This window comes from Centroberyx affinis, unplaced genomic scaffold, assembly GCF_046629955.1.
Source record: "Centroberyx affinis isolate AG114_WGS23_722 - 3 ecotype Tasmania unplaced genomic scaffold, CSIRO-AGI_Caff_v1 ptg003328l_1, whole genome shotgun sequence".
NCBI lineage: Eukaryota > Metazoa > Chordata > Actinopteri > Beryciformes > Berycidae > Centroberyx > Centroberyx affinis.
The window spans coordinates 152,501-172,342 of record NW_027281329.1 but is presented as its reverse complement, the minus strand read 5'-3'; positions in this window follow the sequence as shown (position 1 = coordinate 172,342).

The window sequence follows — 19,842 nt, the reverse complement described above, 5'->3', positions numbered from 1 at the left end:
GCACTGTCACACACACACACCCGCACTGACACGCGGCGTGCTGAGTAGACAAATTCAAACATGCTATCACAGGAGAAAATATGCCCAAACAGCAAATCCAACCTTGTCCCGTGCTTTGAAAATACAGTAATAAACAAACCTACCAGCAAACAAACAAACAAATAAATGAGACCGGTGGGATGATGTGCTGATCTGTACACGGGGAGATGCCACGGGCTGCGCTGTGTGATTCAGGGGAAATAGGCTACATTTACCTGAAAGTGGGAATTAAAGCGGTTTAAAACCCGTCGGCCTCTCTGGGGAGAAAATAAAAACCTCTAAATGAACTGCATCTATCCGCCGTTGAAGTTATTAAAGCAGTGCAACTGTTATCAAAGTAATTTGCATGAGCATGAATAACTGAACAATGCACCATTCCTATGATTGTGATATTATGTTACATTATAAGGCTACATTTTACTGTATTGCAGCCTATACTGCTGTGATTGTTTTCCTACTTTTTTTTTATACCTACAGTATATGCTTAGTTTTGGACTGATTGTTTCTTGCAGTGTCTTCACTTAGTAGATGATGTTTATTTTATTTTATTTTATTTCCCGTTGACAGTGGTCACAAGGCGATTTACTGAGTCAACCTTTTAACAAGGATGAAGTTCTTGCTGAATCCCCAAACCACCATTATCACTTCCCTACATGTTTCACTTCCCCTGTGTGTGTGTGTGTGTGTGATTCAGCAATTTTGGCCTAGTCAACCATGCATGCACGGCTGTATAGTCATTATTTCTTAAACTCCATTCATATTCATTATGTCTAAGGTCATGCAGGCCTTCCTGCTGTGATAATAGTAGCTGGTTTGTGGCTTTGGTGTGTCGACAGAGGGCTGAGACACACACACACACACACACACACACACACACACACACACACTTATGAGTGCGCACACACACACAGTGTTGACCAAATGAATATGTGGAGTAATGCAGTGGAGGACTGTCCTTAGTGGCAGTGGAGGGTCAATCGGCAATCAATTATTCCACTCAGCCTGGCCTGCAGCCACACCACAGTCTCTATACTCCCTGCACCAGATGCACTCTCTCTCTCTCTCTCGCTCTCTGTCTCATATACACACGCACACACACACACACACACACACACACACACACACACACACACACACACACACACATAAACAATCAAAGATATTGTACATTCTTATTCCTTCTCAGTCACTTTCAGACATATAACCTGTGTGTGCGTGCACGCGCTCGCATTTGTGTGCGTCTGTGTGTGTCTGTGTGTGTGCGTGTGTGTGTGTGTGTGTGTGTCTGTGTGTCCCTCCTACAGCACACAATCACCCAGGACAGAACCACCATGGCCGATGTCCATCAGTCTACGTCTTGTGCCAATATTATACAGAGGCCGCAAGTCTGACTGGATGAAAAACAATGCCATGAAAACAGATAATATATACTTTCCCCCGACTGCAGGTCTGAGGCACCGCCATCGTTCATCTGTGTCTTTATGTAGGCCAGCACAAAGTTTCCTAGTGTAGGGTGAAAACGCACTAAGGGAGGACGGCCATTGTTACTAATCAGTGAAGGGAGAGGAGTCATAAATGCATGCATAGGGACAGATTTACATTAGATCTGAGATACTGAGGATTACCACTGAACTTTAAAAAAGCCACTGGTCACTCGGGTAGATCACCACTCTGCTAATTCTCCTTCTCTCAGTCTGTCATCCACTCTTCACCAGGAGCTGTGTGAATGTCACATTACATGGAGCTGAATCAGATTTTGTACACACATCACATGTAGCGAGAGCTGTTTTTCTCGCTGTCTGCTTCCTGCACAGGCCTGAGGGGGGATACTCTGCTTTTGCATGGTGCCAAACAGAGTCACACAAATGACAGAGTGCTGCTAGTAGCACATCGGCCAGTGTCGTGCACCCTGTCACCGCGTGCGCCCACAAAATGCCACGCACGCACTCATGGTGGCAACGACGGTGGAGCGGCAGAGCCGAAGTGACTGAGGCGTCACTGAGCCTGACACACACACCCAAAGACACTCGGAGCCCGGACCCAGAGGCACACACACACTGTCCTGACTGATGCACATCTAGAAGGGCGCTCCACCCCATACAGGGAGACAATATGTGTGTCTATGTAATGTCTCTTGACTGGGTTTTGTCATGGTGCGTTACATGCAGGAGTGCATGCAGTATAGCTGAGTTCTACATATGGAAGTTTGGAATAAGTGGCTCCTAAAAGTTTTTCTCAATTAAATTAGGGGAAAGAGACTCAACTATGCTTCTTGAATAAATTAAACTGCAGTGTGTGTGTATGTGTGTTTGAGAGAGACTGTGAGAGTAACCGGAACACAAGCAGCGGTACGACGTCCCGTTTCAACTCCGACGCAACTTAAACTGGGGTAAACTCAAAAGATCTGCCTTATAAAACCGTGTCCTCATTTAGCCTGTTTAATACTTAGCAGAGGATCATTCTCTGGGAAGAAAAGATGAGGAGAAATAAACAGAATGAAGAAGTGTTGTGGTGAAAGAGTGCAGACTCAGCTGTGCCGCTGGCATATAGAGGAGACAGAGACAGAGTGCTGAAATTGTCATGGCAGCCCTCGCTTGGTGACAGAGGGGTGTGTGTGTGCCGTCAGTGGGCGAGCAAAGGAGGGGAAGGAAAGAGGGAATGAAGAAGCAAAGGAGGTAGAGAGAGAGAGAAATTGAAAAGAGTTAGTGAAAGAGAGGAGGTACTTGTCTGACATGTTGCCTTTTCATTTAGAGGTATTTTTTGTGGTGAGAGATGTTGGCAGTTTGGGGCCAGCTATTCTATTTTTTCCCTCTCTCTCAGTCTTTTCTCTAGCTGATTATGTTCTCTACCTCGGCTGTTGTTATTGTGGTAGTTGTTGCTGCTGTTGTCACTGTCCTTATTGTTTTGTTTTGGTTCACTATTTTTTTTAGTTAATCTAGACCGCCCCGATCACCTCAGGGGAACAAACCAGCTGTAACTGTATGGTTCAGGATACTCTTTCATCTTCCTTTTTTTTATTAGCCTTGAAATCTGAGAGCCAAACACTTCTATCCGCTCCATATCCCCCATAGATTGACCAAGACTCACTTTCTTTTTAATCCCATCTGCATTCCCTTAATATCCCAACCAGAGACACGCACTCAAGAAACTTGCAGGCTCATGTAGTCTGTCCTCACAGAATTCAGCTTCAGGGGTAGCGCCCCCGAACCCATGACCGCTCCCCACCAACCCTGAAAACTTGAAACACAAAGTCCGCCTGCCTCTAGAGGAGGGATAAACAACCATGCGCCATGGAGGGAAGAGAGTCTGCAGGTTTTCACTCCAGCCAAACACTACAGCGGTTAATTTCACTGATTAGCACACCTTCAACCAGAGAGGAGACACTAATCAGGGAAATCACCTGGTATCGTGTTTGTTTGGAATGAAAACCTGCAGACTCTCAGCCCTCGTGCCTATCCCCGCTCTAGACAATCACCATCTCTCATTCTTACACTTGCCCTCTCCCAGCACCTCTTATTTAATTGCATTTGCCTCGTGCCCCTCCTCGCTCCACCACTTGCTCTTCTAATTCTCTGTGGTGTAGAACAGCAACCAAGCATGGTGACATTCACACGCAATCAGTCAGACAAGCGGTTTGACACAGCCCCCCCCCTCCCTCCCTCCCTCCCCCAGGTCTCCTCCAGGGCCGGTCAGATAGGCCTGTATGAATAAGTCATCTTCCACAGTCCACTCACCTGGCCCTGTTTACATCTATTAAATATGCATGGCTTTTACTAAGATTTAAGAGTGGGCGCCAATTTAATGTCAAAAACACTTGCTCCTAAATACCTCCCTTCTACACCTTTTTAACTAAACACCTCCCGCTCAACCACACATACACACACACACACACCCACACACCATTCTGGTGTTCTATTTTGGCACAAATGGGGGTCCCTGTTTGTTCATCTCGTGTAAATGGATTGTTTAGTCTGGGCTGTTAGGCTTTAAGTGCTGTTTAGTCATGAGTAAGCCAATGGCTTTGACAAGGCAGGACCACACCCTGGATGGAGTTAAATGGGGGAAAATGCATCTGAGTTTAGGCACGTTTTTGTTGCTTCAAGGTAGAGTCACCCTAAAATCACATGTGTTGAAGTTTGCTTGTATGCGTTTCAGTTCTTGGATCTTGATGACTTTGGCCACAGAGCGGAAGGACAAACCACATCTGCAGGCTGTCATGTTGAGATGGGGTGAAGGGACGTGTGTACCGGGGGTCTGGGTTGAAATGTCACGTCGCTTATTAGTGAAATGGCCCACAGTGCATCTGTAACCCCTCCGAACGACGGGGCAGCGGTGCATTTGGGTAAGACCCCAGGATTTGCGTCTGGAGGAGAGGAAGAGTGGAGATTCATCAAACCTGTCAAGAGGGGAGCGGGTGGGAATCCCCCCTGGAGCGGGAGCGCCGCTGTAGGACACTGGGAGCGCACCCTGCTTCTGATGGGACAGATTCATCTTCCGCGTCCTGTCAGGCGACCGGCCGTCCGCGGTTATGTAAGGAGAGTGGGAATGAGTGACAGCTTAGAAAAATCCATAGCGGAAATGAACGGAAAAGGCAGTGACACAGGGCAGGGGGGCTAAGGAAGGACACACAAGTGCCACTGAGAAACATATCACTAATTACATCAGCAGATTTGCATCAGAAGAATATGTAGAATGAACGAGGGAAAGAGGGATATGATCTCCCATCTCCTGTCATCTGGGTCTAAGCAGCAGGTAGAGGGACAAATGACAGTGATTATATAATGACACTCAACACCTGATTACGTAATTATCCACCTACTGTATCGTAATTACACACTTCTCTGTCTATCTCAGTCTTTCTCTCTCCATCCCTCTCTCTCCACATCACCTCTCCATATGGATGTTCTGTGGAAAGAGCGAAGGAATGAGCAAAGGAGGCAAGGAGGGAAGCATCCCTGTTTGAATCCTGGACCACCTGGAAAAAAAACAAAACAGGGCGGGGAAAGTGAATAAAAAATGTTCGTCCCGTCTCCCTCAACTGTGTGGCCGACTATGTTCATCTTGGAGTGTGAAGCAGATCTTTTCTGAAAAACTTCACTCTGCCATATAAAGCGCTGTTGGATCCTTCGTCATGTTTTTTGTGCTGTTTTGGATTAAAAGGTGACGGGCTGTGTGGCTCTATTAACTCCTACCTGTCAGAGTCTGTGGAGGCAGAGCCCACTGGGGACTCCAGCTTAAAGGTCATATCAAATACATGAATTATGAATTACCTTACGATGCACTGTACTTATAGTCAATGTTGTGTGACTCCAGAATGCGAATGCGACGCAATGCTTGATCTGATGTGTCCAGTGATTGAAGAGCCGCAGAGTGGCTGGATTTGTTTCAGGAGGGACAAAAAGGAAGAGAAAACAATTAAAAAGAAGAAAGGACAAGACAGTTTTACTAATATGTTTTGACTGAAGGACACACATACACAAATCTGTCACTATCATGTGTTTGCACCAAACACAGAGAAGCACCACAGATCTACACACGTGTGTATGCACATATATGGGTAAATGTGTACTTTTGTGTGTGTGTGTGTGTGCGCTCTCTGCACTCTAGCGGGTTAATAAGCAGTCACAGTGGGGCTCAGATGGGATGTTTCTGCACTGGTCTGATACTGCATGTCATAAGACCAGTTTTGATCAAATATTCATGAAGCATGCAGCGGCTTGTGTGTGTGTGTGTGTGTGTTTGTGTTTGTGTGTGCATTGGGGAGGAGGAAGGGGGGTGGATGGGATGTGACAGGGGTGTTAGAGCACTCAGTGGGAGGTCAATCTCAGGAGAGAGAGGAAAGGTGCCTAGTTACCTAGGAGATAGTTCTCACCCCAGCAGAGTGGAGCGACACCCCTCAAGCACACACACACACACACACACACACACACACACACACACACACACACACACACACACACGTACCTCAATACTTAAAGGAGAATACTGGTCTCATTTAGAGTTACAGTTCATTCACTTCTGTCTATGTCTAGTTCCCCCCAGTTATATTGCAATGCATGTGATATATAATACAATTTTTTAACATTTACTCATCTTTCATCATTTATAAAATATAAAAACTTTATGGTGTCAAACCTACCTTGAAATGAACTGCTGTCCCGGCTAACAAAGATGCCCTAAATACCTAAATACGAAGACATGGCTGTGACAAAGTTTGTAAGGTGACTTCTATTTCTTCCTGTGGGTGTCAGGTGATTGACAGTGAGCAGAGCTTAACATAATGCGCTCGCTGTAATGAAAACACTCAACTCAGGCACAAAGAAATTATGATAAAACAGAGAACAGAGAGAGAAAACAAAGACTTTGAAAAAAACAAATTAAGGTTTCATGTTTACTGTGATGGATTATCAAGCTCAGGCAATTTCAAGTCTGTGGAAGTTGTTTTTCATACTGTACAAGAATGAATGGCAGCAAATGGCTTCTTCTGAAAGAAGCCCTGATATCTCCAACTACACTGACTGTGTGCAGACAACAGCAGGAAAAATGTAAAGAAGGGGGGCAACCTAGACAATTGGCACAAACTTAAAAAAAACCCCAATATTATCCAAGAGGGTGGCACCCATTTTTGAAGATGTAGAAATAAAGATGGAAGAAACAGTACAGCAACAACCCATTTAAACATTTAAAAAGACAGAAAGTACATAACAGTTTTGCCAAATCTTTGATGCTCCATATCTCAGAACTGCACTCCACCCAGATAGAACCTTATAATTCCAAGCTCACAAGTAACAGTAGTGATAGTAGTAGTTGTGGTAGTATCTACCTCACCTCCCACTAAACACTGCCTTCCCGCTCCTCCTCACCTCTTGGAGCTAATGAGTACAACACCTCCCCCGGAGAGGCCCGTGTGCATGTCATTAATCTCTATCTCCTCCTCGTGCTTCCCCCTCCTCTTTATTCCCTCTCTTTATCCTTGTGATGTTTGTCTCTCTCCTTCTCTCCCCCTCTGTCTGTCTTTCTTCCGCTGTGTTATCCACTGTTTTCTTCATTTTTTTTCCCACTCCATATTTTTTTTTAAACCACATGCCTAAATGTTTTCTTTCTCCCGCTGGTATACAGCAAAGATTTGGACTGAGGCGGTATCACCGGCACGTCACCAGGTTCTCTCTCTTCCTCTCTCCAATTAGGAGTTTATTTCCCATGACTCTTATTGTGCTGTGACTCAGAGTGTGTACGCTGTCCACAGAGACTAAACACCTTTGTCTTTGTGTGTATGTGTGTGTGTGTGTGTGTTTGTGTGCATGCCCATGTATGTGTGAGAGAGTCAGAGAGAAAGTGTGTGTGTGTGTACATGCTTTGTATGTGTGCAAGCTAGCGAGTATCAACTCTGACGGGGAAATGCACAGTCAGCAGGGATTAAACACACAGGAGGAAGGGATGATGAGAGGAAAGACAAGGCGGAGGAAGGAAAGGAAAGGAAAGAGGGAAGAGAAGAAGAGCCCAGAGTGTGGAAGAGATGGAAAAGCAAAGGAAAGTAGAAACCAAAACCAGTGAATTGATATAAAGGCAGCAGCAAAGACAGTGTTTTGTTTGAAATGAAACGTATGTCTGAAGGGGAAATGTTTGTAATATTTCTCTGCAACTTGAGATGCCTCCAGACTATTTTTCAGTGTGCATTGAGAGCATATATCATTTGAAGTCACATTACCCTCTGTTGCTAATTTTAGCAGTCTGAAACGCCATTAAGTATCCCACTGATAGACATCAACATAAATCTGGAGCCATGAAATATCATTGTCCAATGCAAGGTGTCGTTTTGCATTGAAAAATAGCTTTCATCCTCCTTTCAAGCAATAAATTGGATAACTGGCAGTGAGCTCTTGGCAAAGTAGTTGTTGTTGTACGAGTGACAGGAATGGCATTTGTTGTGTTAGAATTGATAGCTCTAAACTTTTATTTGTACACACTTTGTTGTGCCAAAACATTTTTTGTTTTTCATGACCTGTGTCCTGTAAATTTGGGCAACTGATATCGGTCTAGATTTAACACAATAGAGGAGTGAATGGAAAAAAAAGCGACATAGTCACACATGTACAAGCTGTTAGCAACAATGCTCAACAAATACAGTGACTCTGAAGGAGCAGGGGCAGGAAAAGGGAGAGAGAAAAAGGAGGGAGAGACTGATCAAGGGGGAGATGAAATCTTGCCAGACCACTCAGTGAATTATTCAGGCCTCCCTTTTCCGCACCTGTCATTCCACCTTTCCTTTTGTCTCTCTTTTAATCTCCCTCAATTTCCTTCTGGTTTCTCTCCCCTCTCTCTGTCCCCTCTTTCTCTCTCGGCCAAGATAAAGTACATGCATCACATACATAACATGCACCGTGACGGAGTTACAGGTGATGGACATACACCTACCTCTTTTGGGATGTGGTGTGCCTTTGCTCCGGAGAACAAAGTTTATTTTCAACAGTTGGAGTGGAGCTCTTACTTTGACAAGCTAGAGGGCCTACTAATTAATAGATATATGGTTTTAAATGTGGCGCAGTGTAAATGCCAGGGAACCGGTGTCCCGCTCGGTGACAAGTGCGTGAAGGGGGGTTCAGGAGAGCGCGAGGGACAGGTGGCTCTAATGGGGTCAGGCCATCTCTCCTCTCCATTTCCTGAATTATTGAAGGCGGGGCTAAATCCAGATGCTCTGGATGAGTGACAGCTGTACACTCACCTGGAAGAGATGGGCCTGTCCAGTGTAAGTCAACTTACAGTGCACTTTCTTCCTTTTACCATGCATCTCATCCTCATGTTAGTTTATTCCTTAATATTCTCACACTATTTTGAAGATCTTTTTACAGTATACTTCAGTGGTGGTTTTTGTCCACACACACATACACACGTGGAGGTTCACTTTTTAGCAAACATTACAAAATGCAAATGCCTCTTCTTAGCAAAAGATTTATAGAACAACAGCATCATTACCCACAATTCATCCAGGCCTTTGGCTGTCTGCTACTTCAGTGCCACTGAGGCCGAAAATCTTCTCGATCATATTCTGAGCTGTGACATTATCATAATATAATATACAGTGTGAACTGCTGTTCGAGCTGAGAAGCGGTGCCGGACTGTCCCTCTCATCCCTCTTCAAGCAAACTTGTGTGTTAACATGCACAGGTCATAATCAGGTCTTTCATGGAAAGGTGCATGTCAGCACTCCCAGGATCTCATCAATATTAATAGGAGCTGGTCAAAGAACGCATAAGCATTCATTAGGCCTCATAAAAACTAATTACGGGCAGCATCTAAGGTCACAGGACACACAAGCCTGCATGACAACATGCTGGACTGGATCCATTGTGGTAGCTTAACTAAGAGTGGAGCGGTTGCTATCAAGGTGTAATGGTGGTGAACTATTTCTCTTTTGATCATCAGATTAACAGAAGGTTATCTATATCTTTACAGTGAACTATCTTTATCTTTTTTCTATCTTCCTTTGCCCTTTCTTTCCTGCACTGTGCCACTGTGAGAGAAGAAATCCACTATAAAACACCATATCACCCAGCAGCTTTTCCTCGTGTATATATAGAGAAAGACAGATTCAGACAAGATGACACTGAGGTGTAACGTATCTTTAGCCTGGAGCTAAAACACACACCAAGGCGATATACACATGAAGAACTTCAGCGATAGTGTAAATGTGTGCACTTATGTCAGTGTGTAAACTTTGAAGGAAAGGGAGAGAGTTTCAAGTTCAGCGTTGCCCTCAGTGCTTGGTATCTAAACTGGACAGACCTTGTGTCAGCAGGTTGGTTTAACACAGCACACACACATACACACCCATAAACATGCACACACACACACACACACACACAGTGGCTGAGCAAACAACCTCACCAGCACATAAACAGGTGTAATCAAACGCATAAAGCGCTGAACAGGATGGAATCTCTGACGGGCGTTGATAAAAGGAAGGCGCTCACTTTGAGCCACTCAAAAGCAGACATTGAAGACCACAGACGGAGAGAAGAAGAAGAAGAAGAGGCCTTGGCCCGGGGCTTGTACTGACGGTAGTTTGCGTCTCTAACAGCAGTTTGTTTGAACCTCTGCGTTGCCTGTTTCTGTATTGACAGCTTCTCCTTCATCACGCTGCCAGGCTCCGGGGCCACGGGGAGGGTGCTGTTCCTTCTCTGACAGGGCTGGGGTGCTCCTGGGCGGGATGGGGAGCAGTCCTACACATGCCATCCCCCGCACACCCCCACAACCACCCACCCCACCCCACCCCACCCTCAGAACCGGACGGCAGCTAAAGCGCTGATGGTTAGCCAGCGCAGCTCCCTTTGTGCTGAAGTCCAAGGTTTAAAATGCTGCGTCTGCCTCCAACACACACGCACGCGTGCATGCACACACACCTCAGCAAAACACACACTTCGCCCATCCCTCCATCGATACGCACTCATCACCTGGCCCGCTGAAAGAGGACCCTGCGTGTGAAATATGCACTCACACACACACACACACTTACACACACCCCGCATGCACCCCACATAAACATGAGCTAACACATGTGCAACCATTGACAATATTGTCCCTTTGACATACTGATCACCTGGGCCCAGAGCTGCCTTCCTCAGCGCTTCCACATGCACCATCCTGATCTCTCAAACACACACACACACACACACACACACACTTCACCCCTGGTTCTGATATACATTCCCAGAGGACACCTCCTGCCCCACCAGCACTGATGCGGTCATCAGTAGGGTCATTAATTGTGGTCTCCCTGGGGGTCTGGGTGTGAGGAGGCAGGACGGGACAGGATGGGGCGGGGGGGTGGGATGGGGGGATAGTATGGGGGTCCAATGCCCATTCGATTCCGGCGGAGCTGCATCTGGCGTGGGGAGGACATTTTGCTGGTTTAGCATTTCAGCATGCTGCTTGCGTTGTATATGCATTGTACGTGTATGCATTGAGTGTGTCTTTCTGGTTGTGTGTGTGTGTGTGTGTGTGTGTGTGTGTGTGTGTGTGTGTGTGTGTGTGCGTGTGCACTCTCGCGCGCACACATCTTTTTGCGTGTCTACGCACATGAAAATGAGTGTGTACGTTCATAAGCATATGTGTGTATATGCATATATCTTTATTTGTCTATATAAATAAAGATATATGCATATACACACATATGCTTATGAACGTACACACTCATTTTCATGTGCGTAGACACGCAAAAAGATGTGTGCGCGCGAGAGTGCACACGCACACACACACACACACACACACACACACACACATGAGACTCGGAAAAAGAACAAATAAGTTATTTTTCCAATGCATGCGTGCGCATGTGCTTGTGTGTGTGTGCGCTCACTCCTGTGCGCACGTGTCTGCACACATGTGTGTGTGTGTGTGTGTGTGTGTGTGTGTGCCAGAGAATTATTGTGCATGTGTTGCGCTGTAAATCCCGTCTGTTTGTCTGGTTTCCCCCTCATTAGTGAGAGAGAGTTAGCGTTAGCACAAGTGTCCTGCGCTGGACCGTGAGATTAGTAATTAACGCCGAGTCTAACGAAGGGAGAAAAAACAACACCTCAACAAAGTCCGACCATCAACCAGCCAGACCTGCTGACAGAGACAAACTTACCACTGACACTCCCAAACTCTGCCTGGGGTGGAGTGGGGCTGCTGTGTACAGTATAGTCACATGGGCAAGTGTGTGTTTTAGGGTGTATTTATTCATTTTTAATTGACAATGCCCAAATAGAAAGAATGAACAAATAGGAAACAAAAACATAAATCAAAGAAGACAGAAATAGAATGCCTGGATCTCTTTCTGGGTTACCCTCTATTTCAAGTTTCATGTTTAATTTCAAAATCTATCACAATACCAGGTTTTCTGGCCAATCAAACACTCAGGTCCCTCAATCTTGGGGAAGCACTTCCCGGACCAATCGGCCTCTCCCACCCTTCACCGTCTGGCTTACGGAAATCCCAGAAATCCAAGCGGATGGAAGCTCCCCATGGTTAATGATGTCACAGGCTGATCCATTCCCGTGTCCGCCACGCTCCCGCTCAAATCCCCCACAATTCCCATGTGTGCACCATGATAAGTCCCATCATGCCTTTCAGTTGACCCTCTGTGGCCCCTTATTCATTTGGGCCTCTCTCTCTTTGAGCCTGGATTTGGACGGACAGGGGGCGGGTTTGGAGGGGTTAATAGGAAGCTAAAAGGTAGAAAATGGAGGAAGAGGGAGAAGAGTCATTTAGCTCACCTTGGAAAACAAGACTTTATTCAATAGCGTCATCAAAAGGAACAGGGTATGTCTCCAATTCTAGACAAGCTTGAAATCCTTTTATTAGCCAGACTGGGATGTAATGGGAGGGGAAGGAGGTTTGGTGTTGGGAAAGTAATCTCTTGGTTATGTGGTTAGATGCAGTCAGACGGCCTTTCATGTCCCGCAAAGGGAGAAGTGCTGAATATAATCCTGCAGCCACTCCCACTCATTTTGCTGTTCCTTTTGACTGAGAATACATGTGAAATTTAGTTTTCAAGTGTCACACGGCCATCAAGCGGCGTTTTTTTTTCACCTGTGTTGAGTAGAATGTTATTTCATGCAGATGGTATGGTATTCAAACATCTCAATTTGAGTTTCAAAGAGGCTTTTGGAGATTGTTCATGGGTACGGCTGAAGAGGAGGACAGGATTGGACCTTACGAGTATGTGTGTGTGCGTGTGTTTGTGTGTGTGTGTGTGTAGGCAGCGAGTCAGAGGGCCATTGAGGAACTCCACTTGACTCAGCCTCCACCTGCCATGTTGTTGGAGCGAGGAATGAGAGAGAGAGGGAGAGAGAGAGAGAGAGAGAGAGAGAAAGAGGTGTGTCTGTGAATAATTGATAATAAGTAGATTTCAATAGGCTGAACACGTCCCTCCTGATGAGTGGCCTGTCAATCAGTAGGGACCTCCCTGTCATTGGAGGGGGGCTGGGCGAGGTAGTGATGGACCAGACTTGGAGGGAAGGGGAGGGGGGGGGGGGAAATGAAAGGATAGAAGAGGGGAGGGGGAATTGGAGAAGTATAGAGCGGGTGGGGGGGGGGGCGCATGAGTCTCTCCAGCTCACCTGGAGAGACTCATGCGTAGCATTTCTTCCTCCAGACCTTGGGGACGTCAAACCCAAAACGTGTGTGGAGCGGAACACTCTGAACCCAGGCCGTGACGGAGGAGCTGAATTAGGGGGGGAAAGTGGCTAAAAAGCTCTGAGGAAGTTGCTGAGGTAGCAGTTGTGTGGATCAACTCTCTCAGGTGGCTGCCAGCCTCACTATATGTTCCTTCCAGGCCTTCCCAACTCTGTAAACTCAGTCTGGATGTGTGAGTGTGTGCTTGTGTGTGTGTGTGTGTGTGTGTGTGTGTGTGTGTGTGTATCAGAGGGTGTAGGGGGTGTGTGTGGGGAGGGGGGTTTGATAATGGCAGCAGCGACCGGCCGTCTCTCAGACCAAATGGGCCTCAGCTGTCAGCTGTGGTCGAGCTAAACTGAGTTTAGAGGAGATTAACACAGAATGACATCCTGTTTGCTTTACTGTAATCCCAATCTAATCTGACGGCTCTGCATGTGTGGAACATGTTGAAATGTTGAAATGTGTATGAAAAAGTTATGTTACATTCTTTCATTGTATCAGACATGTCTACAATAACACCAGATAGATAGATAGATAGATAGATAGATAGATAGATAGATAGATAGATAGATAGATAGATAGGTTGATTGATTGATTGATTGATTGATTGATTGCTTCTTATTAATTGTTATCGATCTACCCAACATGTCCTCCCCAATCAAAATAAGGGGAAAGCAACATGTAATAATCACACAACACATAATCATATTTACATTGCTATAACGCATTACAATAATATCTATCACATACACAACAAACAAACATCCGTGTTCAACCATTCAACATGTATTCAGTGCCCCTCCACCCCCCCAACACACATACATACACACGCACACACACACTGCAGACCCCCTTGGGCGTGGTGTGGTGCTGATATAAATTTTTCACCATGGTGATAGCAGCTCTAAGTGGAGGACCCATGACCCTTTCCCCAGTCGTCCCACTGGCCTCTGCTGGGAGCCTTTCCACACATGTGAAACACTCTGCTAACAGCTACCCAGGGAGGAAGAGGAGGCAGAGCTGTCTGTGTGTGTGTGTGTGTAATGTGTGTGTGTACAAGTACATGTGTAGCGGTCCTTTCATTTGCCCTCCTTTGGGCACCGGGGGAGTGGATGAATACATAAATAAACTAAGGTATTTATTTTGTTCCCTTCTTTTGTAATGTTTCCAGGCAGGCATTTCCCATTTCCACAGCTTTTAAAATGCTCCAGGATATTTGAAATCTTTATTGTGAATTCTGAAGGAACGACAAACGACAAATCCGCACCACATTTATTGAGAGAGCACCGGCTCTTTTGGTCTGCGAACACATTCTTTCAGGTGAGCGGAGCTGGGCAGGCTGCTGTGTCCTTGACAGTCCTGTTGAAAAATTAAACTCAGCCCCGCTCACCTCCCTCTCCTTGCGCACCCCAGCCCCCTCCCCCTCCACCTCCACCTATCTCCCCCTCCACCTCCCTCCCCCTTCTCTCTGCACCCATTTCTCCTGCCAAGCCTCTTGAGCCTTGAGAAGGGTCAAAGGTCAAGTTGTCGGGGATTTCCAGCTTGCGCTCTCCTCTGGGTTTCAGGAACCCCCTTTCTGTTATGGAAGATATGAAACAATACGGTGCATTTGGTCCATAATATGTATCTTATACTTGGCAAAAATGTGTGTCCGGACTGGCGACACAATTTCCTATTGCTGTTCTCTCTCTTGCTCTATCTGTCTGACTCTATCTTTACTCACAGTCTGAGTTTTGGTGTTGCGGTCTACTGTGTGCAGTGTAATGAATAGAACCCATTGTCATAAGGAACGTGAGGATATCTATTATATGAAATATAGATGCAGGTTGAGCTTCAAATGACTTGCGACTCTTATCTACTGACCACTTTCTCCCATAGGATATGTGTGAAAATATACATAACATACCTTGTATATTTGTGTGTGATGGAGAGTGTGTGTGTGTGTGTGTGTGTGTGTGTGTTGTGTGTGTGTGTGTGTGTGTGTGTGTGTGTGTGTGTGTGTGTGCTTTATCTCTCCTCCATGCTCTGTGATTTTATTGACATCACTTATTCATAGCCCTGCTGTCTCACACAGGTCCACTTAAGACCATTGTCACTACAAGGAGTTTGAGTGGTACCGATCTGCATGTGTGTGTGTGTGTGTGTGTGTGCATGTGCGTCTGTCATGTAGCACAGCCTCTGCGATGACAGTTTATCATGTAGACCTCTGACCTGTATTTAAAGAGGAGCAGACTGTAGATGTGTGTTGGTATTGGTGGTATTGTAATTGTTCAGCCTTGTGTGTTTGCAGTGGGATATCTGTAGCACAGTTAAATATTGGAGGAGGATGTGATACAGACACTTCAGAAGCAGATCAATATCAGTCAATGCACACTGATATAAATACCAGCCCCCGCAAACCCGATATTATCCATTATCCATCACTTGATCACCTCTTTGTTTGCTTTTCATGATCACACAGAAGGTTCAACATGAGCTGATCTAAATGACTGTATCTGCTGATGTTGTTTTGTTTATCACCAAACAAAACCTTGAAGCAGGGGCTGGGGAGGCTGATTGTGGACCTTAGTCTCTCTCACATGATGTCCTTTCTTTCTGTTCTCCTTTTCCCGTCTTTCAAAGCTGTGTCTCCAGCAGCCTCTCTCATTCCCTCTAAGCCGGAGAGAGTGGTCTTCTTGATCCTGTGGAAGCTGTTTGAAGAGTTTCAGTCCCTGAAAGCGAGCGGGGCCCTCCATCCCCTGCCCCCCTGCTGTCTGACTGACAGCCCTGCGCGGCTGGCCAGCCGCTGGCCTGAATCCCCGGGCTTTGGCCCTCTCTAGACAGCTCTCATCCAGGCATGATCCCGCCGAGGAGAACCACAATACCGTCAGGACGGATTTGACAGTCCTCTCTCATCCCACGGATGTCCAAAGCGCTTTCACAGTGAAGTGAGCACTCACCCATCCCATCCTTGTTCCCCTGTCCCAGCCAACTGGAGCGCGGCAAGCTGTGTGTGTGTGTGTATGTGTGTGTGTGTGTGTGTGTGTGTGTGTGTGTGCATTCTCACATTGGATCCCATTTTGTTTTACATATTTGTTGATGATTACACATTATGCAAAGCCAACAAGCATGGTTCTTTGTTGGGGCAACTTTGTACCATTGTGCCGTTATTTTGCAAGCGTGTGTGTGTGTGTGTGTGTGTGTGTGTCAGGAGACAGACAGGACATTGACTGGGTCAGGAAGTGGCTGGAGTGTGTAGACAGGGGAGGGGGAGCTGAGCTTCATTGATAAACCTCTTCCATCAGCCCAGTCTCTCCTTCAGCCCCAGACAAGGAAGGAAGAAATGCAGGCAGTGCATGGGAGGGAGGGAGACGCTATAGATCCAGTATTGGGACAGGACTCCAACCACTGCCAGCCATTGATCAGCATCACGATCAATCAGGAAACCATTGAACAGCCTGGTCCAAAAATAGAGTGAAAAAGCACCTGCGAGTGAGCGGTGGATAGGGTCAACTTGGAGTCACAGCTGACCGCCCAAAGGCAAGGTCTCCTGTTCTGTAGCCTGAGGCAGGCAGTGTGGGCTGGACTGGAACAGAGGCTGCATGGAGCTGCTGTTAACCCCAGAGACGTGTTTCATAATGGAGCTTACAGGTTTATGCCACTTGACCTTTGACCCTCACATGTTATTGACATGTCTCCTGCTTCATGGGTCAAAATATCCCCATGGCGCTGGAGATCTTTTAGCCGAAAGCGCAGGGATTGAACCGGCCACAGTCAGACATCACAGATGAGAGTCTAAACTGATTTATTTTATTTGCAATCCACTATTGAACTGTGTCATTGTAGGAACACTTCATGGCTGGAGGAAGAGAGAGCATGACAGTGAGTGGTGTGGGTGGTCAAAAGCTCTTTTAAAGCAATATTTAGGGGCACATTTTTTAGTCTCTTTTTTCATTTGCTTACTATTTTTCTGCCGTTACTTTCCTTTTATATTTCAGCAATCATTTAATTAATTTCTAGTTATTTTATTTAAAATGTATACACTTTTACTTTCTTTACTATAAAGCACACTGTACCTTTGCTTCCGATAAGTGCTATACCAATAACATTTATTTTTCATCCTTGCACTTTTTAGCATAATTTCTCTCTGTTCACTTTTTTGACCTTTCTTTATGCAGGAAAAGTTGACTGGCATGCATGTTCTCTTCTAGCTACGCCCTGCTTCACATTAACACAGTTACACACATTCATACCTGGCAGCTGCCCAGTACAACCACAGTCTTATACTGTTGGACACTGAGAATCTCCACTAAAGCGGTTAGGACTGAAATATACAACAGAGGTTGCTGAGTGAAGGAAGAGGGTTTCTTTCATTTTCCCCACCCAGAAGTTTCCAGTATTTAAAATAATAATAATTAAAAAAAAAACTTGTGAAAGTCTAAAACTACATGTAAGATTGCATTTTTCTGTGGTCATAGCCCTAAATATCAAGGGTAGATTTTGCTGATTTGGATTAAATATCAATAACATGAGCCAGAAAAAAAAAAAGCTTGAACTGATGAACACTGCTGTTCATCAATTCCTGGATGTATCTGTGTTATAACAGTAAAAAAGGCTCTACCGAAGTGAAATATCACTTTAAGCTGCTTCACTTTGTTTGCGAGCCAGCGAGGCGATGCGGTGCCAGGTAGAATGCGGAGTAAATCTTCCTGGGTTTGCGTGCTAAAGCCTCAGAGAGGGATAGAGGCGGTCTGTGGCAGACCAGGAGGACTGGGAGTGGATGAGTGGAGAGAGGGGCCAACGGTAAGACGCCTAGAAGCTGCCCACAGGAGATAAGTGTCCATCCCCCTCACCTCATACACCAGACCCAGAATATGTACAGTATGTATATGATATGGAGATGCGCGCACATGCATGCACGCTATCCAGATTATCTGGTGGAAGAGGTTTACAAAGACCTCACATCCCTTGCCCATCACACACACACACACACACACACACACACACACAAACACACACACACACTGCACACATCCACATTGACACACATGAACATATCCAAAGATAGCGTTTAATGTGGCGAGGACACTATGCATCCAGTGGTGGCTGTGTGGAGAATTGGCCTGACTAAGCTCTGAATTTACATGGCTAAGCAAAGTTGTTAACCCTGGGAGGCAGGGCCAGAGAGAGAGCTAATGGGATTTCTCTCTTAATGAAATTTATGAAAGAGAGAGAGAGAGAGAGGGAAAGAGAGCGAGGAATGGATGGATAGATAGAGGAGGTGGTGGAGGGAGGGAAAGACGGGAGGCTGCTGCTGCTGTTCGTTCACATTGTTTCTGCCAGCCGGAAAACAGAGTGAGAGAGAGAGAGAGAGAGAGAGAGAGAGAGAGAGAGAGATGAGGAAGAAGAGGAGGAAGGCCTACTCCACCAGCCAGGCCATCCCATAAGGCTGACTGCCAAGAGAACATTCACCAGCCAAGGTGGTCTCTGTGTGGAGATTGTTGAACAGAGAGAGAAATAGAAGGCTCAACAGTTGTTCTGTCCATGCATGAAAAATAAATAAATAAATAAATTGCAATTTTAAAGAAAATCTTATGACCTATCATTTTTAATAATAAAAACATAATATAGTAAACAAAACACATAAACAAAAAGAGCCATTTATAACTTTGTTGAAGTCCCAATGAAATTAACTCCCATTACGTTTATTATCTTTCATGGTGACCTAGTTGTACTAGAAGGCGTAATTCTAAATTTCTAACCAATAAAACCATCAGATCTTTGACCCCTCCGCACCCCACTCATCAAATAAAACTGTCTTTCTCTCCCACACTCATACTCCATTGGTTTAGACTTTTGAATGATTTCTCACTGCATTATGTCCCACCCCAACTTCCTGTTTCAACAGGAAACGCATCAAATCAAGGAAGTAAAGATTCCGTTTCATGTGGTCTTTAAATATCTCCCATCATGGCCTGAACAGATAAGACATACAATATGTATACAAACAGATTGGGTTGAGATGTCGGTTGATGGTTACAGTGTTGTAGCTGATGTCCGTCGACCAGCTGCCCTCCGGCTGTGTGAGCTGGAGCTCAGCCTCTGAACACACAAACCCTGCAGCAGAGCAGAAGAAGCCGGGAGGGAAGATCTTTGTTGCTGTTTTCCCTTTTCTCTGTTTTTGCCCCGGAGTGAGTGGGCAGAAGATTCTGATGAGCGGGGAAGAAGAAGGGGGTACAGGCAGTGTGGGGTGAGGGTGTGCTGATGGGGGAGGAAAATTACCCCGGAGTCTGCACATTCTCCTGTGCACAAGCAAACACACAAACAAACAAACGTGCATATAGCGGCCAAGTGGAGACACACACACACACACACACACACACACACACACACACTCACACACGCATGCCTGCAGAGGTGTGTGTACAAAAGGCCTGTGCACACGGCTATACAGATCATCAGTCTCGCAAACACCGTTACTCGCACACACACAAACCCGCACTACACAAATTCACACATGCACACACACACACACACACACACACACACACACACACACATTGTCCTAGGTTTGGTTTGCTGTTTTAGTTTGGTGCTGAGGCAGACTTCTTCATGAGCAACCCCCCCCCCCCCCCCCACCTCTACTCACACAAACCCCCCCCTCCCTCA